The following is a 23404-nucleotide window of genomic DNA, read 5'->3' as shown; positions in this document are numbered from 1 at the left end:
TGAGTGTGAATGGTTGTTTGTCTATATGTGCTCTGTGATTGGCTGGCGACCAGTCCAGGGTGTACACCGCCTTGCCCGAAGACAGCTGGGATAGGCTCCAGCACCCCCATGACCCTTGTGAGGATAAGTGGTGGAAAATGAATGAATGATTTGAATGAGCACATTTGAGCACAAGTGCGTGATTGTTTTACTTGCCTTAAAAAGGGACCTATTATGCTTTTTCCACTTTTCTGACCTATAAATGTAGTTAGAATGTTGTATTCTCATGTTAAATGATGCCAAAGTTTCAGATAATGACGTGATAATGATAATGAGGTGTTGCAAAACTGTTCCCTTGTGATGTCACAGAGGAGCAAGCATCCTTATGGGCGTGGCTATAGGCCAGATACACTCTCTGCCCTCCCCCAACCTCTGTATTTACATTGCTAGCAATGGCTCGTAAAAAGTGTTTATTTGGATGTAAAGGAAAGCCACATTTGTTCACAATTCCTAATGACGCCACCTCCAAGCACAAGTGGTTGGAGTTCTGATTCCTTAGCAAAATAATGCACTTTAATCTGTCATTGGCATTTCACACTGGACTGTTTAGTGAACATGGGCCAGTATGTAGCTGGACTAGCCGACCAACGTTACTAGGTCATGTGGACTGTGCAAACGGTAAGTAACAATTTATCAGTGTCCTCACTGTGTTTATTTTGTGTAAGACATGGAGCAAATGCGCTTACATAAATCAAGCGGGGTTGCTAATAGCCGTTCCCCACCACAATTAGTGGCCACATTCGATTACCGATGCTGTACGCTAAAATGCTAACGCTACTTACCATTGAGAGATGTCCTCAAGTCTCTACTTTTTTCGGGATCCGACAAATATGGCTATATATTAAAGCGAACATTTTAAAAAGATAAATCTTTTTTATTATCAACAAATAGTATCATCAATATTATCAAATAGTTGAAAATGCATAGAAAAGTCAAGATTAAGAGACTGTATGGACATTTTAAAAATGATATCTGTTAAAAGCAGTGCAGAACAAGTGCGTTTTTAAGCTACTTTTGAAAGTGGTAAGGTCAACAGTGTCACAGATGTGTGGCAGAAAAGAGTTCCAAAGGAAGGGGGTGGCAACAGAGAAGGCTCTGTCCCCCAACTTTTGGTGCTTAGTCCTCGGGACAGTCAGGAGGTTTGCTAATACTAATACTGATACTAATACTGATACTAATACTGATACTAATACTAATACTAATACGAACACTAATACTAATAAGATTGTTTAAAAATTGTTTGCCAGCAGCCCAGGCTGTGGTGCTGCTTTAGAGAGTGATGGTCAACCGGTTCTAGTCTGTACTATCCATTAAATTTATTTATGGCTGTTTAGTATTGACCTAGTAGACTTGTACTGATGCAGCCGCATCTCTTGCTTGTCAAACCGGATATCCGGTCTCATTGGTTTCTCTCACTGTTTAAATATACATGTGTCAATAAGGAGTTACATATTAGTTCTCTTTAAAAGGTCAGTAGTTCAGCTATATGAATCAAAGGTCAGTCCCTGTCAAATGTTTGTTTTTTTTCCGCCAGGGTCTATAAATCTGACACACTTCCTCAATTTGTCTTCCATGTACTGCCTGAGACATGATTCAAACCATTGGTAAGTCATGACAAACACCCCCGATATTAGGAATCGAGTTGCTTTGTGTGTATGTGTTTTCACTGTTGTGGCACTACAGGGCGTGTAGACGGCATTCTGGTTTCCTGTACTATTGTGTCTGTGTTTATCTGACTCAGTTGCACTTTTGCTTGCGGGTGAGGACATGAAACATATTTGCCATTTAATCGCACTACCCAGCTTGATATACTGTATATCCTTGCAACCCCTCCACCCCTCGTACGCACACGCACATGCGCAGGTCAAAATTTTGGTGGGTGAGAGACAAATATAAAGAAACTGCAGCCTTCTGTCATGTTTTCTTTCCTATGATGCAACCAATTTGCAACAAGAACTGATATGTATTACAAATACATTATGTATGTTTAAAATCACGTGTGGCGAATAAGAGAAGTCTGAAATGTTCTAAGGCAGTGGTCTCAAACACGCGGCCCGCGGGCCAGATGTGGCCCGCAGGACACTAGTTTGAGGCCCCCACCTTGATATGAAAGTTTAATGTTGATATGGATGCTGTATGGTTATGTAAGGTATGTTCATGTTAAAGGTTAAATAACTGTTAATACTTATCCTCCCTATCCGTGTGGAAGTGGTAAGTTTTTGGCTATTTAAGTTTAAAGAAAATAACTTGAAGGCTACCGTTGCGAGTTTGCGAGTTAGCATGTGTCTCAAGACCCTGCAGTTGCGCAATATGTTGTAAATAAAAAAAGTATAAATGTGACTATAGTCGTGTTTTGTCATGTCTACAGGGCTCTAATAATGCTTTGTTAATTTTAACCTGAAAAAAATAATTTGTCTACCCACCAACTATATGTGGTTTCTTAAGTTTTTATTATTTGCCGTTTTATTATTATTATTATCTTTATTTATTACTGATTGATTGATTTTCTTTATTCTTGATTTGTTTTGATATCTTTGATTTATTTTCATCTTATTTTGTGCAGAAAAATAAAAATTAGATATTTGAGAACAGTGGAATGTTTTATCAGAGCTTTTATTGTAGAAAATTGGAACCAAAGCACTGAAAAAGTTTGTATATTTTCTGTTTTTAATAAATGCATTTTTTTTTGTTTTTTTTTGGAAAACCTGATGCGGCCCAGCCTTGCCCAGACCCTAGCTCCAGTGGCCCCCAGGTAAATTGAGTTTGAGACCCCTGTTATAAGCGAATAATCACTGAACATCACCATCCATATGAATTAGTTGACTTCTATCTATTTGTGTTGCTTATCACTGTCCAGCCGACATGTTTCTTCTGTGTGGTGTGGTTACACATGGTTTTCGGTTGTGTGGCCGATTCGGTGGACTGAGATATTCTCTGAAACGCCTTTGGAGGCAGCTTATGGAGAAATTCAACATTCAATTCAAGGGCAACAGCTATGGTAGACATTCCTGTAGTAACAGTGTCCATGCACTTGTGGAATCCATGGCATTGTGTGATGTGACCTTTTATTGTGGCCAGCCTAAGGCACACCTGTGCTATAATCATCTGTACATCTTGATATGCCACGCCTATGAGATGGATGGGCTACTTGAAGTGCCCACCAACGCAGATTTGTGTAACGCCTTCTGTGTACATACAAAAAGTTTCACTATCATGCAAAGAAATTTGGGGTGTTTTTTTGGCTTTGTTTCTTTATTTTCTTTATTTATTATGCACTTTTGCTCCTTGTTTCCGGTTTCTAGCTTGATGCTAGTGTTGCACTACAGTGCACGGCTGTAGCGCATATGTAATTAGATGGTTTCTTAGCGTGAGCGTGGGCGGTAGGCCGACGCCGGTTCATCGTCTATGCTACATGCTTTACAGTGTCGTTAATCACGTGATTGTAATACTGAATATTTTTCTCTCAGTGTTTTTTTTTATTATATACACAGATACCTTCTGTTCATCTTTTCCTGCCTGCCTGCCTTAGACTTTTGTATGCATCCTGGGGTCACAACCATGCCAAGACGTAACATTTACATCTAAGACAACAAATGTGTTGTATAGGAGTTATGAAATAGTACCTACTCTTGCAGCATATAAGCACAAATGCAGAATGGGAACGTCTGCATGCTTCTGTTTATGCAGTCATTTGGATTTTGACATTATATTCCAGTGTAGTATTTTTGTCTTTTTTTGCCCTACACAAGCTGCTGTGACCTTTCAAATGTGTTGGGAGTACAGCTTCCACTTCCACTGCACACATTCTTACTGTAAATACACCTTTCATTTTCAATTCTGCTCATTTTCCCTTTCTTTCTTTACAACTGCTGCTGTCTTTGCTGCAGTGTGCTGTGATTGGCTGAATACTTGAGTCAAGTCACTTCAGTGCTGTCAGGGTACGGAGCGTTATTGGCTGCTCCTCCTCCTCCACTCCACCCCTGCCAGCTCTCTACCTCCACCCAGCTTTAGTGTGGATGAGCGGGCATGCAGATGTGTGCATCAGGTGGGGCTGCTTTCGTATAGAAGAGGAGGAGGAGGAGGAGGAGGCACTCAGGGCCACCCAAGGTAACAGTATGCTAGCCTCACTATGAGGACAGTAGAGCAAACAGATGCTCTTTATTCCTTTTGACGTATTTTCATTCACAGAGGGGCCCCGGTAAGGGCGGATGGGGAATTTCTGCCACCTGTGCATGGAGTTTGCAGAGCAGAAACCGCGCAGCTAAACTAGTCAAATAAGGATAAAAAAAAAATACATCAAATATGGTCTGACTTGTGAAAATGAACGCCAACTATAAGAGATACGGTACACTCACTTAAATCATAATAAGTCCAACTCTAATTCAGCACTTGCAGACTAAACACTCTCAAGTTCAAAGCTGCATATCAAGGCTCAGCAGTATTAGCAAAGCTGGACAGCATCACACATGGACCTCACAATGACACCGTGGTAAAAATATGTGGGTCAGGCCAGTGCTGTAAGCCAAGTGGTCTCCTGTCATACACTATAGATAAAAATAGCAACAACACAACAGACAAAAGGCAAAAATCTACAGACCTCTTTGCTGAACAGTGAAGCAATGTGTCAAATTATCCAAAAAGGCGCAGTTCCAATGTTGTAAAAGGTGGATTATTTTTCCTTAGGATACTGTTGGTGCTCGTGCAGTATGTGTGGGAGTGATTTCCACCTGCAGGACAGGCCAGGAAGTGATGCTTTGTAGAGTCTGAACTTACCGGTGTGGACACTCGCTGCCGTGCATTCTCTGCAGAGGTTCACACAGTCCACTACAAAGAAGAGACAAATGAGAATTATACAGTGTATAATAAATATATATTTCCAGCAGATGTCAAAATCCTAACTCTGGCTTATTGGTTTATTGCCTTGTGCTCTGTATTCTGCAGCACTGATATGATTTGTAATCAGAGAGGCTGTTTAACAGATTGAGGTCAGCGTTTGGCTCTTAGTGTTACATAACATGCTATATGGGTCTGAATAATACTATTACATCTGAGATTGGAGTTCAATCAGGAGTCATGGAGCTCAAAGGCAGACGGATGCAGACGGCTGGAGTGTTTTCTGACATGCCCCGAAGAGTTTTCTTCTTGTTGACTAGAATTCTGTTTCACCCTTTAACCACCAGAATGGCCTCTCTCTTTGTAAGACCCGTTCTTTTGTTTCCAGCATTTGTTCAAAATCCTTTATCGCCATCGCTGCACTCAAACACTTTCACTTCCTTATTTAACCCTAATGTGACAAATGTCCAGACAAAGCAGTCAGCTACACAAACAACTGGACAGAATGATAGACTGATGGATGGATGGATGATCTCATTCACTTCTTGCTTCTCAGATCAAAATTGTCTTGTTGATTTGTCACTGGTGGGCTTTTTTGTTTTTTTTAATCGCCCTTGCTCTGGAAGGGTGGGATGTCTGCGTTGGTTGCTATGGCACCAGACAGCTCCTCGGTTCCTCAGACAACAACTAACTGTGATTGTTGTCTGTGTATTTGCATGTGTGCGTATGTGCAATGTGGACATGTGTGTAAGTCCTTCTGAGGTTCGTCAGAAAATGATAGGCACCTACATATGAATCACTGCGGATAGAACCCCCTTAGTACTATCCATGAAGGGAAATTGGGTGCAATATTTAAGAAATTCCTTCATTAAGGAGATGTGACAGAGTGGTATCTGGTTTACGTCTTTTAATGGGTCTTTATATCTAGATCTCCAACACTCAATGCATTCATCCATTTTAACCTGTAATTCTTCTTATATCCAACCTCCAGCAGAGGGCAGTGTCTGAGTTTTTCTGACATGTAGGTATAGTCAGATTCACCAGACATACACCCCACCTTCTAAAATGTGTTTTTAAATCTAAAAAAAATGAAACCTAGTTTGTTTAAGCCACAGCTTAGATAAAAATGTGGAAAAGTACAAGTATTATTCCACCGGAAAACAACCAAAATATGGTCTCTAGAAAACCAAATAATCATTTTTATTTTATAGCCAAAGGAAACATTTAATGGTTAATACCTGATGAAAAGACTGAAAGAAAACCAAACCAAACCATAGAAATTCATTCAAAGGCATGCGGGGAAAAAGTATTATGATAAGTTACGGTTTTAAGACGATTAAGCCATAAATCCTAAAGGTATGCATATTTGCCCACCTCAAAGAATTCTACTGAACATGCGAGATACTTAGCTCTTTTACCAAAAGGTGGAAGAAGTTCAAGTACAGCTTCAAATTCCAATGTCAATTACAGAACAAGGCCTTCAGGCATCTGCCAGCAAGGTGTCGATGAAGAGAACCACAATGCAACACAGCCAATTCGGAATGGTTTTACTGGGATGTTAATATTTTGGAAGTCCAGATAGATGAAGGAGAGACCTAAATTAAACTGAAAATTGTCAAGTCACCGGACCAGGGCTGTGCATCAGGTAGGGGTGTCCTTTTTTTTTTTTTTTTTTTTAACTTTTTCCACAGAGGGCCACATATAAAAAACATTTTTTTTCATTTTATATACAGTATATAAAAAATGATATAGATTTTAGGTATAGAGTTATTAGTATTAGTATTCAACTTTTGTAACTTCTACTATATTTTGAAGTTTTACTGTATTTTCCCCATTTTAGTGTTTTTCATTGTATTTCTACAACATGTCATGTGCCGCTTTGGCCTCCAAGCTGCACTTTGGACACACCTAGCATAAGTTACAGATGTTACAGCTGAGCACACAGCATTAAAAAACATAAAACATTTTATCCAAAAAATGAGTGCTGTAGTATTTTCAGAAGAGAGCTCAATAAACTGTGAATTTTGGGGGGCTTTTCTTCTTTTAATACCTGTTTATCATGACATGTAATTCAACAGAAATAGTCCCGTTGCTTCGTACCAGGCAAGACAAGACACATGAGACGTTTGAGTCCAAATCTGCTTCACTTAATCTAAAGAATGTTCATGTAGAAACAGTTCAAGCTCCGAGTTTCTGCTCTGACAGCTGGGTGCATAAAGAAAGGCAGCACTTTTAGTACTGTACTATTCGTGTGTGTATGTGAAGCTGCCGGTGTTGGGTGAAAGAGGTGTTTTTTTTTCCACCCTGAGGGGCCTCAAGCTGCAGCAGGGTAGGGGGTGGAGCTTCGGTGAGGCGCTGCATGGGGCGGGCTGTTTCGGCTGAACTCAGTGACTGTAACAGCACTCGGGGAGCGAGGTCACAGAGTCCAGCATTCCTCTGGAGTGCTGTCTGTTTACACGACTGTTGCTGAGCCTGGGGGAGGTGGTGGCAACGCATAACTACTCTGTCAAATAGCTGCTCGCTCACTTCTGTTCATCATCGACCGTGGTGATAAGGATTCTGTATCATTTCAATCTATATCTTTCATAATGTTCTTTCATCTGTGTTTTACAGAGTTGTCAAGGGGATGAGGGTTGAGTCCGCACTCAAATAAATCAGAGAAAAAGTGAATTAATCCACTCCCCTCACATAGGGAATGTGATGACCAATTTTCTCTTGACTAGCTCCTCTGTGCTGCTGCGTTCACAGCCTAAAAGCCAGATGGTCAGCTCTAGGGGAGCACAACAGAGATGGGGAGTGACACCCAAGCCCCGGAGAGACAGTGCTCTGACTGTACTGTGGACTAAGGAGTGGGGGTATGAATGTCAAAGGAACCATTGTTACACATACCAGCGTGGTTTCACGTGCCGCGCATGATTCTTACTTTGGGTTTGAACTAAAGGCCGGTCTGACCTTAACTGTCCAGTAGGATGTAGCTGTGGCCTCCTGTGCAGGTTAAAGTGTAACCGTGTCCGTGTTTTCTCAGGAAAGTGTGTTTATCTAGAGGACCGACGGGGAGGCCCTTTTGTTTAACTAAGTAGCGAGGCTCGCCCTAAAAGTAAAGCTCTGTGAAACGTACAGGAACCAGGTGGCTCTCCAGTCTTCTATTCACTGCAAGTTCGGTACAGTGTGCTGCAGCGTGTGTTTTCTCAACTCTTTGTTGACTTACTGTGGAAAGTAGAAAGCTGATACAAATTAGAGTGTCTGGAATTGTTGAAGAGACACTGTGATTGCAAACAGGACAAACAAGCCTCCAAAATTGCTGCAAAATATCACTGCTAATCTGTGTTTCATCGCATCAATGATAATAAAGCTTCTTCTTCTTAAAGGTTTGTATTGGACTCCACTCCAGTAAGAGATGTTAATCCATCTAAAATTAGGTTTGACAACCATAACATTTCTATTCTAATTTTCCCCGACCTCAAGTGTCCTAAAAGACACACTCCATAATGGGATTTCCTAATGTCTGCAATGTCTTTCCTCACTTTCTGCTGCTAACTTGGAATTTGATTTACTAATTTACACCAGACCCTGCAGTTTAATGAATGCACATGACAACCATTTACAAGTACAGTGGATGGTTAGCTTACACCCTGTTTTTTTCAGTTAAAATTTACAATTTACACCAAATTTTGCCTCATTTTCCGGTTAGCATACAGTATGATGGACATCTTGTTGTGTAATACACTATGTGAGTCCAGAAAAACATCCTTGTTAGCAGCTTGCTTCCACATGAAAACAGGAACCGGAATTCAGGTCCATTGCATGCCTATGATGTCATCAGAGGCTGATTGTAGTTCTTTGCTGACTAACACAGTTACGCCACGAGTCTCTAAAATGTTAACACAAACAAATTTTTAGTTTTACACTTCTAGATTTACATGCTTAAAATTATGTGAAAATCATATAAATGATGAATGAAACGAATAAATTAAGAATTTAGCTTAAATTGTTAACAAAGACACAGTGTTGGCTGCGAGATCAACATGAACACCACCTTTCTATTTTGCCTTGAGTTATTTCTTGAATTCATTAGTGTTTGTCACCTTCTTTATCAAACACTGGTGCATGCAATTTTCTTTGGCTCCTTTTTGGGTCATTTAGGACCCATGATCAATTATTTTTTAAAGTAGAGCTTGAGGTGAGGATTCAAGTCTCAGAGTTTAAAAAATAACAAAAACACAAAGGTGGTGTCCTTGTTGATTTTGTCGCCACATTGGGTCTTTGTAACCCTTTTATTCATCATTTGAATGTATTCATATACCTTGTTTATAATGGCAATTGTTTATAATGGCGTATTCTTATTCTATACAGAAAAGACATAAACGAAGGTCTGTAACGTGAGTAAAACAGTATGGCGACTGCCAAGACTGATAAAACAATGCAGGAGAAGCTTTCAGATGATTTCATCATTTTCACAGCAAATGAGTGTGTTGGGTGTTGGTTGCTGTTAAACAAAATTCCTTCCCGCAGCTGTATACTTTCATGCACAGTTATGCATAAAAAATGCTTGAGCAATCACAGGTTTCGGATTTCAAGAATTCACTGATAAGGAATGATTAGCTAAATCTAAGCGCCATAATATTACCCCTGTCAGATGTTGATAAAATGGTTTTGACCTTCACTATCCTTGGATTTAGCATGAAATGATGAAAATTGCAGGCTCAAAAACGCTATATTTTCTCAAGGAGGCTCTGGTGGACGTGTTTTTTTTGTGCCTCCAAAAAGGCTATACAATATACAATATAGCTGACATTTACATTACCTTCATTGGAAAACGGCTCACCCATGACTGTAACCTTCCTTAGCATTAACCGCTTGTAAATAAGTCAAGCACCATCAGTGATGATAGCTATCAGAATGCTACCGCAGTACTTTTCAAATAGTGTAGAGACGCAGGAGCGTGAATGGAAATATAGCAGGAGTTAGCTTAGTTTAGCATGCTCATATGGTTGTGTGTGCACGACTCAGGCTGAATGAGTACAATGCTTTAATGCACGAACATGTACGAACATTTTACGAGAAGTACATATATTCTTTAACGCTGCTCGTCTCAACTGCAAACAGACATTCTCCACACACGGAACACAAGAACACACTTCCGTCACTGTCCTTCAAAATAAGAGCGGCATTTTATAAATTAAATAAGCGTGCTCTAAAGAAATATCTTACATATGTAGTTGGAATTGCATCTGTGACTACATCTTCCTTAATCACAAGCGCAGGCGTTACAGTTTGTTGAAGACATCCAATTGGAAAAGTTAGCCAGGATATATCAATTTCTCAATTACTTAGCAAAATGTATGCATCACATCAATAAATATAAGGATTTTTTGCATTCAATCAACAGACATTTTAGTCACTAATCCAAAAAGCGGACGCGTTGCTGGTAAAAAAAAATAAAAAAAAGTGTAAAATGCAAAAAATGGAATTAAACAAAATGTAAATGGAAAATGTTTTTTTTTGGGGGGGGGGGGGGCGCAATTTTGGAAAAATAAAACAGATTTCATAGGGACCTAATAGTGGAGTGTGCCTCTCTAGGGTGGTGTGCTGTGAGGTGTCATGGAAGGGATGCATGTCAGGCAGGGAGGCTTTCTGTAGTAATGCAATTATCCATGCTTGAATGATGCAAGTTCGAAGTATACCCAGCCCCAGTGATGTTGAGTCCCCAGGAACCACATGTGGTAATTTCAGTAAAATTCAATGGGTCCCAATTTTTCTTACATTCTTCATTTTGAATTGCAGTCTTAAACTCATTTGGTAGTGGTATGGTATGATATGATTATAATTTAAGGATATAGTCATGTATCTAAGTGTGTTCGAAATTAAACAAAATTACAAATCTGAAAAGTCACAGTGGGGTGATATATAACATTCAAATAAAATTACATGTATGTAGAATTGTTGGTGCACATGTTTGATTTGTGCACAGAAGTGCCTGTTTTGTTGCAAGCAATTCAAATTTTACAGTATGTTAAGAGATGTAGGACATGTACCTGGCAACATCACTTAGCCCTTGACTGAGACCACGGGAACAAACAAGGACATACAATACCCTCATAAAGAATAGGATTTAGGTTGGAGAAAGTCCTCGCCGTACTAGCTTGACACATGGTGCAAACAGCCTCACTAACAATACAAACAGAATAAACAGCACAACACATCCACAGCAAGTAACATACTACAAAATTGAACTACAATGAACTACAATGTGAGCAATAAACAACAATAAGCGGTAATAACAAATATGTAAACTCAAACGCATTGCCCGCAAAGCATGCTAGGTAGCCTTGTAGTCCCACTGTAAATAGTTATTTAGAGTGACGTTCACTTTGACACAAATTTTGCCATACAGTATATAACTAAAATGTCTAAACAATTACAAAAATGATTTTTTTTAAACAAATATGAACTATTGATAATTTTTCCTGGTTGCTGCAGAGCTGCTGGATGGGGTTTTTTTGGCACCATACATGCTCTCTTCTATTGTACAGTTGCATCATCACCTCTTTGTGCCTCTCATACAAAAAAAAGGTAAAAGATGTATAAATAAGTTTTTTGGTATATAAAATATGTCTTTGGGAGCGAATGAGTTAACGACATCCCTGTTTGGTGCATTATGATGTCAAGCTGATTGGGACAACAACTGAGAAACACTAGGCTAGGGTAAGACATGCTACTGTTTGAAGGAGAACTATTATGCTTTTCCTCTTTTCTGACCTATAAATGTTGTTACAAAGTTGTATTTTCGTGTTAAACAATGCCAACACTAAGTTTCACTGACAAGTTTCACCCCAGACTTCATTGTATGGGCTGCAGATTGCCTGCATTCATTACACGTGGGCCTATGTGTACGGAAGTCCTCGGGAGCACTTGGGAGCGTGCAGACCACAGCAGAGTGGGCTCAGCGGGAGGAGGGCCAGGGGTGAAGTATATTAAACAGACCGTTTGGGCGTGAGGCAGGAAATCCGAGAAAACACTGCTGGAAGAGGGGCAGAATCTGGAAGATCTAGAAAGCTTTCTGTGCGGATTGTTGTGGGAAATAAGTATAATAGTTCCCCTTTAATTAGCATTTTGGTGTTGTAAATGCCCTTTTGATCACTGTGTATTACAATAGCAATAACCATCTGATCCCAAGCAAAGCTCCAGTTCTAAAATGTAATTTCAGAAGGATTACATAGTCTCTGATAAATACCATCTGAAGATTTTTCAATACGACATCAGCAGCAGATGGCTGGCTTCTTGCTGTGATACTCTTGAGTCTTTTTCACAGGTCAAACATACCATCTGGGGGTCAAGGACAACAAAAAAGCTAAGCTAAGTATGTTCACGTATATATGACTGCGCTGCGTAAGTCACTAGTGCCAAACTGCAACATCTGGTTCTGAGTGTGTAATTCTGATGCTCACCAACTCTCTCTTAATGCTTATTCTGGTACTGTTCTCGGGAAGCAAATTTTATTTACAGGGAAAGACTACAAGACACCACCAAGCTTAGCAAAATATATGCGCTGTGTTGCAACGACAGCGATAGAAGTGAGGACACTCTGGGGCAAGGTACAAACAACATGAAAAGTCATACCGACAAAAACTCAACAACCATCTTCAGGTTCTCACTAGTTCAGCTGGAGTTCAAGTTGGGATGTAAGTGGACTAATCTTTGTTGCTTATCACACTTTTCCTCTGTTTCGTAAGCCAACAAATAATGACCACATGCCAGACTAAGGGGAAAGAGGAAAAACAGCCATGACAAAGGAAATAAAGTTCATAGGAACAGCTGTAGAATGAAGAAAAGACGAAGATAAAACACCGTAATTAGCCACTACTTCTTTCTTAAACTTTGAACCCTGCAGCTTATATAGCGGTGCAGCTAATTTCATCTTGATCATTCCCAAGACCTTTGGGAAAATATTCTGTGGTCTGACGAGACAAAAGCTTTTTGGAATAACTGTAATTTACACACAGTTGAGAAAAAGAACATACAACTATCAGTAAAATATGATGGTAGTAGTGTAATGGTCTGGTGCTGTTTTGCTGCTTGAAGACCTGGAATACGTGCTGTGATAAATGGAAACATGAATTCTGCTGTGGGCGGCACGGCAGTCTAGTGGTTAGCGCACAGACCTCACAGCTAGGAGACCAGGGTTCAATTCCACCCTTGGCCATCTCTGTGTGGAGTTTGCATGCATCTTCCCGTGCATGCATGCATTCCAAAAACAGGTGACTGGTGACTCCAAATTGTCCATAGGTATGAATGTGAGTGTGAATGGTTGTTTGTCTATATGTGCCCTGTGATTGGCTGGTGGACTAGGGATAGGCTCCAGCAGCCCCCGCAACCCTCGTGAGGAAAAAGCGGTAGAAAATGAATGAATGAATGAATTCTGCTGTCTAACTTGGGTTCTGCAGCAAAACAATTATCCAAAATTCCTCCACTGTGCTGTAAGAGACTCACTGCAAGTTATCGCAAATGCTTGATTGCAGTTGTTGAAGTTAAGGGTGGCCCAACCAGTTATTTGGTTTAGGGGGCAATCACTTTTTTCACACGGGACCATGTAGGTTTGGAATTTTTTCTCCCTTGATAATAAAAGGTTTAACTTAAAAACTGCATATTGTGTTCAGTTGTTGACATTGATTGAGATTTAAATTTACATTTAACATTTAAGTGTGACAAACGTGCAAAAAAAACCACACACACAGTGGTGCCATCCAACAGATACCAGGAACAACAGCTGACATCTACATCCGAAAGAACACAATACCGGGAACAGCCAAGACACTGCGCAGAACCCTTAAGTTCCCAGGCCTCGGGTGGAGGACCCAGAGAGAGACAGTAGATCTAACAATATGATCTTTAATGATGGTTGTGACAGTCAAGCAACTTATAGATAAGTGCAGCCAATATTTATGTGTATTCTCAGTGTATTATACACAGTATATATGTGTATTATATACACAATACAATCTGTCCCTTATAGTGTCTGCCTAGAAAATGCTTGGAAACCCTCAGTACCACCCTGTAGGTTCGACGCAGCACAGAATGATTCATGCCTGGCCTATATTTTGGATAAGCACACCAGCCCTTTTACCTTTGAACAAACCGCTGACCTAAACTTGTCCAAGGCACCTGCTGTTGCACTCACAAAAAGAGGGATGGATGAGCAGGGTCATCAAGAGATACTTAACAGACAACGTCCTTTACATCACCCCACGATTGGAAAGAGTGGACATTGTTCTGCAAACTTGCTTCATTTATATGAAACATGGTCAAAAATCAAGAGCTCTATGGAGTCCTTCACAACTCCTGAAGGCCTGTATGAAGCCTGTTGATGTCCCAGAGAATCTACAACAGTCACTTGACAGAAAGTATGCATTGCTTCCAGAAAAATCTATTGATTTATTTTCTGGTAAACTATATTTATAATCCAGAGATCTGCGGATAAGCAGATCAGCGGGTTGGTTACCCGTGCTCTAGACAAACCAAATCAATATGAACCAAAGTGACGATGATGATGTGTGAGAATATCTTGATGTGCCTAAAATACAAAAATAACAGGTCTGTTTTAATGAATGACTATGGAAATTTAAAAAATATTCATATTTGAGAGGTTGAAATCAGAGGATATTTACGTTTTTAAATAAAAAAAAACAACCAAATACCAAAATCAAAATCTTTTAATTCAATAATTCATTATTGTCGCAGCTCTAAATTGAACACATTACAGCATTCTTCATCCTCGCTACCCAGTACAATATAACTAAGCTAACAATAATCAGCCATAACTACAAAGGCACTCGGTCATCCCTACATAATACAACATTGCATTACCACAATTTTTCCGATTTGTGAATTATTTCCAGTTTTCAGTTCAATTGTATGGTGCAATTATATGACATGTACGTTACATGTGAGCAATATTTTGGGTTGCTGTGGTTATTTCTATTATACAAGGTGGTGACAGCCATTAATAAGGGACATGGGAATAATCCCAGGGTTTCAGCTTTAGACAGTGACACTATCACAGGGGTCTCCAATAGCTAGCTCACCAGATAATAATGAATAGTTCACAAAAGAATATTTGCTTCACCTCTAAGTATTCGATTCAAACATAACACCTGTATTTAACAACAAACGAGCACACTGAGTGAAGATGTGCTTTGTAAATAAAGAGCAATTTAAATGTTGGCAGTGCTCTCTGTATCTTTGCAATTAAATTAATAGCTTTGCGATATTTTCAGTTCATGTTTTGCTAGTTGTTGAACAAGGTTAAAAAAGTTTGTAATTTGAAAAACATTGCAGCATTGCTATGACACCACAGCGGCATTTCGCCCTCCCGTGCAGCCTGCCACCACAGCTTCAAAAAATCCCAGAGGAAACCATGAATCCTATTGATTGTAGAACACATTTAGGTTGGGTGCCCAAGTATGTGCTCGGGCATAAGAAACTACTCAGCAAGCGACCAGGTGGGAACGTACCAATGAGAGAGCAAACAGCAGTCACATGGGGAAAGGGTTTCAGTCAGAACAAACTGCAACAATCAGATCTCTAAACCTTATATAAATGTTATAAAAATGTGCCACCATCCACTCATCCACTTTCTTCCACTTATCTGGGTCAGCAGTCCCCAGCCACTTCTTCCAGTTTCAGCCTTGCCTCACTTGTGAACAAGACCCCAAGGTATGGGTCCTCCACCTGGAGCAAGACCTCAACCTAAACTGGAGGGTTCACTCCATGGCCTCGGATTTGGAGGTGCCGAGTCTCATCCCAGAAGCATCACACTCAGCTGTAAACCGCCCCAGTAAACATTGAAGGTCACAGCCCAAAACAGTCAGGACCACTTCCTCTACAAAAAGACTCCCTCGACGTCTTGGCTGCGGCTGTCCATGAAAATTATGAACAGAATCGGTGACAAAGAGCAGACTTGGTGGAAGCCAACATTCACCAGAAACAGGTTGGATATCCTGCTGGCAATGCAAACCAGGCTCCTACTTCGATTGTACAAGGACTGTATGGCACACAGTACCACACCACCAATCCCGTACTCCCAAAGCACCCATGAGGGGCATGGTCAAGCACATGTAGACCAGTTGGTATAATATAACCATAATGGTATATACATAATGGTAGCCAAGGTTCAACTACTGTTGTACCCTCCTCTCCAGCACCTTGGAATAGACTTTGCCCTGGAAGGCTGAGGAGTATGATCCCCATATAGTTGGAACACACCGTCTGGTCTCCCTTCTTGAAAAGGAGACCACCAACCGGGTTTGCAAATCCAAAGGTGCTGTTTCAGACTTCCATGTAAAAGAGATGTGTCAGCCAAGACAGTCCCTCAACATCCAGAGCCTTGAGGAATAATGGGTGGCCCCCTGAGGTTTTGCCACTGGTTTGACCACCCCAGACACGGTGATGGAAATGTCCATGTTCTCCTTCCTCTATGAAAGGTTGTCAGTGGGATTGAGAAGTATTCCTTCCAGCATCCAACTATATCCTCAGTCGAGGTCAGCAGGCACTTTCTGAAGCATCCAATGGTTTACCAGAACCTCTTTGAGGTGGACTGAAAGCCGTGTTCCATGGCTTCACCAAAGTCCCCCCCACATCCCGAGTTCTTGCCTCGACCGCCGCCGAAACCATGTGCCACTTGGCCTGCCAGTACCTGTCCCACAAGCCAAAATGTGCCACCCCTTCATGGAAATCAGTGGTGCCAATTTTTACAAATTTACATCAAAATAATTTTGTCTTTGGGCTTTATCAAACACCAGTGCTCAGAAGCCCCGGCAATACTCCATCTTCATGTACCAGAACATTCTGCATTCTACCTGTAAATCCTTTACAGTACTTTGCAGAGGAAAGAGGTCATAGTAGTAACAATTTAGGCATTGAGTGATGGAACCCAGTGGAATCTAAATATCCTGCTCCTGTCAATAAATCAGCCATGACCAGGCTGTTTGCTGAGCTGTTAAGGGAAATGAGTCTACTTAACAGCTAGTAAAGGTTGAGGCACAGTAATGGGCTGTGTGTAGGTAGCTTTTCAACCGACTTGTATGACGTCAGAGCTATAAGCCCACATATTTCCATACTGCCAAATAAATGAACTCCCTGCTACACCTGCAAGAGGGAACATATTGTTAGAGGGAACTGCAGAACTATTAAAAATCAAAAATCAATCCGGTATCACCTAAAAACCAACAACTAAAGTGTTATGTACAGTACAGTATGTACAATATAATGTCACTAAATGCGGAGAACTGCATTATATCTCCCTGTCATACAAGTTTTTTTTTCCCTGTATGAATGCAGTTTGTAGCTCCATGGTGCCTTTGGTTTGTTAGAGGATTACGTTGGCTCTTTTAGTGAAATGGTGTGTGATTATTGCAATGATAGCGCCTATTCAGCCCTTAAGCCTTGTGATACAAGGAGATAGTTTACATTTATTTTTCATCCACCGCCGCAGCTTAACTTGGGCCACTGACAGTGATCTACTTCATTTTAACTTCAAAGGAAGAAACATCCTAATGTCTACCATGTCTATTCACATCCCTTGATGGAACATTTACTACTTAATTATAATAATCCCTTTGCAGTGCTATAAATTTAAGCATCAACACCAAAAAACAAACAAACCCATGTCTTGTATAACAGTTTGAAGTAATATTTTGCCACAAAATCCTTTAATTTTTTTTTTTTTAATTCAACAGTAAAACCATTGCAACTCCGGCTGTTCTTTTTTTCCAACAAAGGTCATCTACTAAGAATGTGAAGCATGCAAGGACTTCAACATACCCTTATTGCCTAATAACAACTTCACATTTTACAAATAATTATAATTCTCACCTAAAACTTTGATTTAAGTTTTTGGGATATAGCTGTACTTACTAGTATAGTTCCAATGTGCCTCTTTAGTTCTTCAGGGATATAGTATTGATTTTTTAGCAATCAAAATAAAGTGGAATTTCTTAACATGATGCTGATAATGACACCTGAAGAAATGTGCTATGTTTACACCTCCCCTTGAAAACAGTGTTAGAATTAATGGCAGTGACCAAGGTGGTGACAGCATGAACATTTCATTTTATGTCTAAATATAGATGTGTGCAAGCATACAATATCTTACAGTGAACACAACAATGACCAGAATGGAACTTTTGCCTACCCTTTCACAAATACTTTTACATACACAATGTGACATCTGTGTTGCAGTCACATATGGAAAAGGTGATACATAAAAGTATTTCTGGAAACTATAATTCACGATTTCAAATAGTTTGTCTCTAAGCAAAAACAGCATACCGGCAGCTGAGTGAATTAATTTTCTATACACACACTTGTGTGTACTTGTAATGGTTTCTGCTAGTTGAACTAGCAGGAGTGAATGGCGTCTGTTATGAAGCAATACACCACGCTGTCATTTTACTTCCTGTGTTTGCTCTAGAGTGTGTTTATTTCTGTGCGAGAGAGATGTAAATAAACCCGAGCAGCTGAGTTAAATCCAAAGGTGAACCCGAGCCCAGCCATCATGAAATTCAACAAACACGGCGCACACGCCACATAAACACACACCCACATAACTGCATACACACTGTATAAGCTCATGTTAAAGACTGAGATAGGAGTGCTGCCTGTGAGCTATCAAATGGTCAGAAGTTAAAAAGCGTGTCACCACCTACAATAACTTCAGCTGTTTGTAAGGAACTTACCAATCACTACACGGGTCTGCTTGTTGTCAGTGCTTGACTGCTGCAAGGAAAGTTGGTCCCCTCAGATTTCTTTTCTACTCAAGATGGAGGCAGAAACTTCCCAATACATTCCTTTGTTCAGACGATTTGTTATGTTCAGTCTGTCAGGTCCACTTCTGCCTCTCCCCTGCTGACTGCTGCACGAGCTGCTAACATGACAGCATGGGTAAACAAGCAGTTGGACTAAGGCACACACACACACACACACACACAGGTGCATGCTGACTCCCAGCGAATACAAACAGAGATGCACGGCCAGCCAAGAAGAGCACAGTATGAAGCAGTCCCTTTGCCAGTGCTCTTGTGTGGAAACTCCAACCTTACTCCACCTCCCTTCTCCTCCTCTTCCTCCTCCTCCCCCCTCCCTCTCCACCAACAACTCCAAGATGCAACACAAAAGAAAAGCACTCCAAACTTCTAGTTTTCCTGTGCTTTCGCCACGCGTTGCAGTAAAATCCATAGAAATGTCATGAAATTCGAACAGAAGAGTAAAAGAACACGGACATATTTGATGCGGATCAAATAAACTAGTTCTGTGTCGAGAAACATCCTTCCAGCTTGCTTATTTTAGGTATTTTAAAACATATACAACAAATAAACAGGATTTTGGTATGTCAGTCTAGGCCATTAAAACTGATTCACAAGTCGGTTGATTGTGTGGAAATGAAGCAAAATAAAATAATAGTAAATTAAATAAATTCAGTAAATTCAATAATAATTTTTTTGTATGAATTTGAGGTTTGACAAAAAAACAATAACATTTTTCCCATAGGAAATTATGTAAATCCAATTGATCCATAACAGACACCCAAAAATACAAATTTTAAAGAGCAATTGTAGTTTTACATGCAGAAAATAATGTTAAATAATTATAAATGACAAATGGCTGGAACAAAGTGATGGCACTCACAAATTTCTTTGGTCCCATGGTGGGTTATTTAGCATGCACTGACAGTGAGTCAGCAATATGTAGGGTGCTTTGTTTGGGCACTCGATTTTGGGCTGATACAGTACAGGTCAAATGGACGAGTTTGTTATGTGCAAGACTGTACAAAACCAGAGGCCCTGTCTATTATTTTTCAACATTAACCACTAAGCTGTAGGCATTTTATTTTGTTTAATATCACATGTACATTTACAGTGCACTGGATGTTAAGTTGGTTTGTTGTAAAGCACCAAAAGTTTAATTGTTGTGAAAAATATTCCTCTTAAATAAATACATGCAAGATAAATAAAGATAGATTTTTCTGAATTTTCACATAAATAAAGTTATTCAAATGTCCTGTAAAAAGCCTTCTGTTGTTGCTGGGTCTTTGTTCTGTTAAGGTTATATTAAAGCAGAGAGCCAGCTACCCCATGGGGGAGGGGGGGGGGGGATTCACCTTCAATACGGTTACACTGTATTAAAACTAATATTAACTATTAAAATGGAAAAAGCAACATCTAATGTAAAACAATGACCCATTTAAATGACTATAAATGAGTCATAATTTTTCACATAGTTGTATAGGCTATAGATATTTTATATAGAGGTTATTTGTTTTAGTTGTTGTATATATTTATTGCATATAATGACGTTTAATGTTGGTTATAAGTTACTATTCATAACCATTCTTTTTCAAGCTGTTTATTTTGTGGGGTATTTATATATTATATTGTATACATTGTATTAATATTAATATATTGTATTGTATATTATATTTATATTGTATTTCTTTTTCTATTTATACGTAATTTGTCAACTTGTGTGACACATTAGCTTGCATATTATTAAGTGTATACTTCCACTGCACTATCGTGCATAAGCATGTCATGATAACAAATTTTGCAGGATGATAACTGTCCAACAAATTATCGCCGATAGACTTTATTGTTGTCAACATTATTTTGAGATCATTTTTAAGCTGTGGGGTGGATCATTTTGGTTAAAGTACATGTTTTGGATGCAGGAAAATTTGTTTGGTACACAATAAGGTGTTATAATTCGGGAATCATAGCAGCTGAAAGGTAAGTTTCACCGTTTTGTATTATTTATTTCACTGTCTCTGTCACAAAATGACATCAGATTGTGTTTTATACACAACAGGCATGGAGAAAGTATTAAATCGTGCAGCGTAAGGCATACACAGCTAACAGTGAGGGAGACTGAATGACCAACAGGAGGGTTCACTCACTCCGTTCATTCAGCTATAGAACCAACACGCCCAGGTGTGTTTTGCTGTTATTGTGCCTTTTCCAGAAATGACTTTCTTCATGCTTGTGATTGGCTGAAATTCATTTTAAATGGGGACAGAGTTTTGGTTCCGATTTTATCAACATGGAATGTTTTAAAAATCTATATATATTGCCAGTTTAAAAGAAAAAAACTAAACTAGGTTCATAATAATTTACAAGTAAAAGCTTCTTTCTACAAGTTTAAGGCCGATCAGCCAGGTTCATTCAGTTCAATCTAGTATTTTATTTACGACATGAGCTAAGAGTTATTGTTAAGCACAAACTCGAGAGACAAGTATGCGCGTTTGCTCCAATTGGACATCAGCTCTAACTCTCTCGAGAGGAGGCCTCTCTAACTCGTGACAGCTGTGTCAAACTCCATTAGCAAAGAAGACGACAGTTGTTCAAATGCTGCACATCTTTGCAAGGTTTATGCAGAAAGGCGTCCATATTAACGCCTCTGGCTTTTATTAACTTAGGTGTCCCCACACTGGAGAGAAAATTAAACTGCCTGAGGTTTTCCTTTGAGGACCAACAAAGCTGTCGTCCTATTCCAAGGGTCATCATGACCTGCAAATGTAATTTCTAGTTTTGACAGAAAATGACCTCACACTCGTCTCTATGGAATCCAGTGTCCTGGCTGATGTCATTAGCTGCAAGAATCCAGGCACGCTGAACAACACAAGGGTCATTTCACCAAACTCCCACCTGCAATGGGGGACCACGATCAGGCCAGACGGCAAGACAATAACAACCACAACCGGTTTAAAAGGAAAATATAATAATGCAGATCCACTTAGGAGGTGAAAGAGTATTTCAATGATGCAGAAAATGCAGGAAAACATAGAGCATGACAGCACACTGTAGTGAGGCAGTAAGGGTTCAAGATAAGAAAGCTATTGTTGTACTCAAGTGTTTAAAGTATGTCCTAAAAATACACGTTTTTTTAAAAGTGTTATTGTGTAGCCGTAACATAATAGCACTCCCGAAACAACTACTGTCAGTCATTTTCATTTTTAATCTTGTCTTAACAATTTACTAGCATGAATAATTAGCTCATAAATGTCATTTGGAGAAAATGTGTTCTTTTATCTTAATATTATAGCCTGCATATATTACAATATCATTTGAATTATTTAACTTGTGCCTTTTTTATGAGGAATTCCGATAAATATTTAACAAGACATGTTAATATTTGCCTTTATCTGCAATGAAAACTGTTTTAAGGTTAATTTAAATAATATGTATGACATTTAATATGATTTGTTCACCTAATCAGCCAATCAAATTATTATAATGTGATGTCTTTAATGCTCATTTGAACTTGAATTCATAACAAAAAAACAACCAATTGATTTGATTGTAATTTCCATCCTAATAAAACATTTAACAGGTTACTAATATACAACGGAATTGTGTGTATTATTTGTGCAAATAAGTAAATGCAAAGTATGAAAATAACTTTTGTGATCGTAGTGCACCTTTTGGTCCTTATAAAGTCATCTTTTTGAGTATTCACTTGGGAACAACAGGATACAGCACCATCTAGTGGCCACCCTTCATATAGCTTGATTATAAAAGAGTGTGTTTATATTTAAAATGCAATTGAGATGGATGTGTTATTCGCTATCCAATGATTTTAACCAGTAATTCAGAAAATGCAGTTGTTAACAGCTTGGAATAATGTCTTAATTACATAGTCTGATGATGAGCTTTTGGAGCATTGTTGTATTGCAGAAGTTTTGTGTTCCCTTCTAACCGACTACGGCGTTAAACACACTAGTTAGCTTTAATCCACCCCGAAAGCACTCAATCATAAAACACTGTTAGAAGAGTCAGTGTTTGGCAAGGAAGGTGCTATTTGACAACAAGGTGTGTACTCGGCCATAAATCAGCTAAAAATGTCGCAAGCTAGCTAGCTAGCAAGCATGTTTCCAATATTCACCCTTCTTTTTTGCTGAAAGTTTTCCAGCTCATTTAAGGTCCAGATATTTCACTGAAACTCACCTTTTCTAGAAGATACTATATGGTTTCTAGTGGTTGTAAGAAGTGCAGGGGACGAGACTTTGCCATTACCTGTCAAACCGCTTAGTGTCCATTTGAGGTGAGTGGATCGATCCAAATACCAATAGCATCGATATTTTTACCGAGGGAAGACTGTCTTGGACATATGAGGGATTTGGGAGTAAAAAGCCAAAGGAGATTTTTATGTTTTGATTTTTTTCACTTTATATGAAATTCAATACTTGTGTTATTCTGTTGATATCGTATCATGTTTGTAGATATTTTTTTCCACTCCGTTTTTGTTTGTTTTTTTATTCAGCAAGTTACAACAAATTAAACGTAAACTTGCAACATCATTTAAGGATCTTGAAAATGTTTAAATAAAATATCCCATAAATTATTTTTTTTAAAAACATAATTTTGGTCGATTAACACGAGACTCGCAGGAGTGGCTCAGGAGGCAGAGCAGGTCTTCCAGAAACCGGAAGTGCTGCTCACATGTTTGGTGGTGGTCGCAGAGGCACAAACTGGTAGCCACATTT

The sequence above is a fragment of the Doryrhamphus excisus genome, chromosome 11 (assembly GCF_030265055.1).
Source record: "Doryrhamphus excisus isolate RoL2022-K1 chromosome 11, RoL_Dexc_1.0, whole genome shotgun sequence".
NCBI lineage: Eukaryota > Metazoa > Chordata > Actinopteri > Syngnathiformes > Syngnathidae > Doryrhamphus > Doryrhamphus excisus.
Note: the sequence above shows the minus strand (reverse complement) of the source record.